Here is a 4,033-nt window from a genome sequence, read left to right as displayed (position 1 = left end):
AAGCTCAAGCAAGGATGAAACGGCAAGCGGACAAGCATCGCAAATGCTCCTTCCAAGTGGGTGATCAAGTGTTCTTGAAGGTTCAACCCTACCTCCAGAACTCCCTCGCAGCACGCCGTAACCAGAAGTTTGCGCTGAAGTTCTATGGGCCATACCAAGTCCTCCAGCGAGTCGGTGCAGTCTCTTACAAGCTCAAGTTGCCAGCCAACTCCAGGATCCACGACGTCATCCATGTTTCCCAGCTCAAGAAGCAAGTTCCTCCACGGTTCTCCGTCGAGCCAGACATGGGCATGGTCGAACAAAGGAGCCTGACAATACTTCAACCCGCGACAATCTTGCAGATGAAGCTCGTTCAGCAAGGTGGCGCGGTCAAGCCAAAGTTCAAGATTCACTGAAAGGATCGCCCAGACACGCACGACACTTGGGAAGACGCAATGGTGATGCATCAGTTTCCATGTCTGACGGCTTGGGGGCAAGCCGCTCCTCAAGGGGTGGGGAGTGTTATGCAGCAGCCCAGCCCAGGAAGAAGGCCCAAGGCCTCACGACGCTCCCGGCTGCTGGACCGGGCCTGGAGGGCCGAGAAGGACAAGAGAGCAGAGACCGAAGACAAAAGGGGGCTGGATAGAAATCCAGGAGCATAACATTAACGTGTCATCCTCCTGCCACCTCCTACCCCGTGATATACGCCTTCATCACAAGAACAAGCAACTGCTCAGCCATGCCAGGAAGTCAGGAAGACCAAGGGCCAGTTTGGTTCGTGTCCACAAAATGTCTGGCCTGGCATGTGCCTGGAGCTTGCCTGAAGACTGTTTGGTTTGTGTCCTGAAATGGAAAATGGTTGCCTGGCATGGCCCTTCCCAGAAACGTGATTAGCCTAGCCCATTCAAATAAAATAATATAATATAAAGTTGTTTGCCCAGGCAACGTGTTCAGCCTGGTTCAGGCATCAATTCTTCCATGCTTGGAGCCTAATCAGGAGACAAAAGTAGTATGGGCCAGGTTTTAAATATATTTTTAAAATAGAGAGTACGGGCCAGGCTAGGATTGAATCCAAACACTACAAGGCCAGGCTAGCATGGCCAGGCACAAACCGGCGCCGTCTCAAGCCCCAGGCCAGGCGCTAGTTTTCTTCAGGCAGGTAGCCCAGGTAACGAACCAAACTAGCTCCAAGCGAATACCTACATCAGGAAGGGCGTCAGCGCTGTCAAGAAGTGCCTCAGGCCACAACCGTCTAAGAAGGAATGGCAGCAGCTGGAGGTAGGCCTTCGGCGCTCTCTTGGTCGCCATCCAACTGGCCAATGTTTGCATTACTGACCACTCTCCACTAAATTCTTTAAAAACAATTGTCTTATACTTGTCAAATTGTACATAAACTAATTCTTTTGATTGTGTTTTGTTTGATCTTGGTGCAAATTTTAAGACTTGAAGTTATGAAGAGAAAAAACCCTGCTAAGCGCCAACAATATTAATTCGAACTAAAATGGAAGGCGGCTTACTTCGGCATTGCAGAATAATTTACACTGAACTAGCAGTTAAGTTTTCTTTTGACAAAGTTTCACCTTACTAACAAGTGTAGATGACCTCTAAAAGAACAAGTGTAGAGGAAATAGTTTAATCTAATAGAAATACTAGCAATGTGCCCGTGCGTTGCAACGGAGCCGAAGTAGAATAATACATAGTCACAATTTTGAAAGAAAACAATCTAGTTTTGATATACATATATCACTAAAAATAGCTTATCGCTCAAAATATATTTCTTGGACTATTTTGATGGGGTAAGGGAGGAATGTGGTTGGTTTCAAGATACTAATGGGTTTTCTGTAAATTAGAGAAGTGGAATATTGTTGCAAAAAGGTCACAGCTTACATCACAGTCGTTAGATGCAGATCTTGTGGTCAAAAATGACGGATGGCAGACACACCATCATCACCAACTGAGTCTTTTATAGGAGTAGAGATAAGTATGTTTTTATAGTTTCACTTGGTCACATTATTATAGTATTATGATAGTAACAACGTAGACAAAGAAATCTTAGCAACTAGGATTGGCACCCCTATGCTCAAATCCTGGCTCCGCCGCTGTATAGGAGGAGATGTTTATGGGTGAACTATATCCTTGCTTTTCTTTCTCCTTGTATCTCAAACGAATTGTAATCTTGTTGAGTAAGCAATGATAGTTTGTGATTCGCAAATAAAAGAAATCAGTGAACCACAAGTTCTTATGTTGTTCTAAGAAAACACCTTCTTATATAGATTTTTAGATAAATTATCACATGTTGCAAATTATAATGAATACATATCTGGACACTCAAAAAGACAAAGGGGGCCTAGTTATGGTTCTAGCATATGGGTAGCTAACTTCCATACACTCAATGACTAGTTCTTTTTGTGATATTTCAGTCCTTCATATCTCTCTTTACTGGCTCCTCTTATGTCAAATATGGTCTACTGCACAGAAGATATCGGAAATAAAAAATACAACTTAACTCCGGGAGATCCCTGTGCCAAAACTAATCATCGCCCTTTGTCAATCGTCGTCGCCACTATGGCACCACCAGAGAAAGACGCGAGCAACCTCTACACCCAGATCTGAAAGAGCTCCATTGCAGACCATGTTATTGTGTGAGCCGATTAAACAGCCCGGCGCACACGATGGAGCCGAGTCTTTGAGGCACGTCACGCCCGAGGATCATCCCAAGTCAGCTAGATCCCGACAATGTCGTATTCATCCAACATGGTCAGAGAAGAAGAGTGTTGCCGCAAGCCACCGTCCCTGAGAAACCCAAGTAGGCACGCATAAATTATATAATTCTCTTTCGATACATGATGTGTGTCCCTTGGGAATGGAGCCAAAACCATGGTGATGACCCTAGGCTTCCACGTATCAGGAAGGACTAACCTCTTGACCTCTCCATACCTAGATATACAGATGCATATTTCATTAAAGTCGATGTAAGGAGACTGGGTCGAACTCATCAACAACAAATGAAGCCCTACACAAGAGTTTTCACCGCGGCCATGAAGCAACGCTCCAAGCATCATTTTGCAGACGAATCTTCCAAAAATTGCACCAACATGTAGTCGCAGAGCCACTGTGGTGTCTATCAGAAGAGGCCCCACCACCGGCGACGGGAGAGGAGGTGGTAATGCTAGCGGATGGGCGAGACATCTTCTCGCCTATCACCGCCAAGGCCGTCAAGGAGCCGCCAAAAACCCGTGTAGCAGATCTAGCAGATACCATCAAAGCTTGAGTCGTTCATGTCCGGACCATCCAACAGCCTACATGATCAATTGCGTCGGGCACACGGCGCGCCATACTGAATGCAAAGCCTCTAAGGGCATTTATAATCCATCCCCTAAAAGGCCATAAGGGAGTAAAAAATCGGTTATACTCCCTTATGGCGCACCTAGCCGATCACCTATCCGGCTTTAATGGAGTAAAAAATTTACTCCAACTCCCAATATCCCTCCAAATCTCCCTATTTTTTACTCACTCCCGCGACGACCGAGTAAAATTGGCGCCTCTCTCTTTCTCCCACCCCACACCGCCTTGTCTCCCGCTGCCGGAGCCGCTGCGCCCCGCTGCCACCACCAATGACCATCTGGCCGACCGGAATGGATAGCCCGGACCCTTCCCTCACCCCTCCGGCCATCGCCGTCGGAAATCATCCATGCGCCACTGCCCGCGCCGAAGAAGAGTTTGGGGATAAAAAAACCCCATCGTGTCCAAGCTCCTCTTCCAACCACCCCGATGGCCTTTGGGGTGGCCACCGCCTCTCTGGCAACGGCCCGCCGCACCCGTCAGAGGCAAACGAGCTCGAAAGCCGCCGACGGCGGCGCTTGTGGAGGCGGCCGCGACAAAGAAGATGAAGAAAGCCAAAGTGGCACCTCATCCTCTGCCGGCACCTCATGCAGCTACTCCGACGCCTCCTATGGCCACTGCTTCGGCGCGGGCGGGCAGCGCAGCCGGCAACAAGCACCACGGTCGCCAAGTGCTCGATGAAATGCCTACAAGGTAAAAACAAAACCTCGTG

The sequence above is a fragment of the Aegilops tauschii genome, chromosome 1, assembly GCF_002575655.3.
Source record: "Aegilops tauschii subsp. strangulata cultivar AL8/78 chromosome 1, Aet v6.0, whole genome shotgun sequence".
Classification (NCBI taxonomy): domain Eukaryota; kingdom Viridiplantae; phylum Streptophyta; class Magnoliopsida; order Poales; family Poaceae; genus Aegilops; species Aegilops tauschii.
This window is presented reverse-complemented; position numbering follows the sequence as displayed.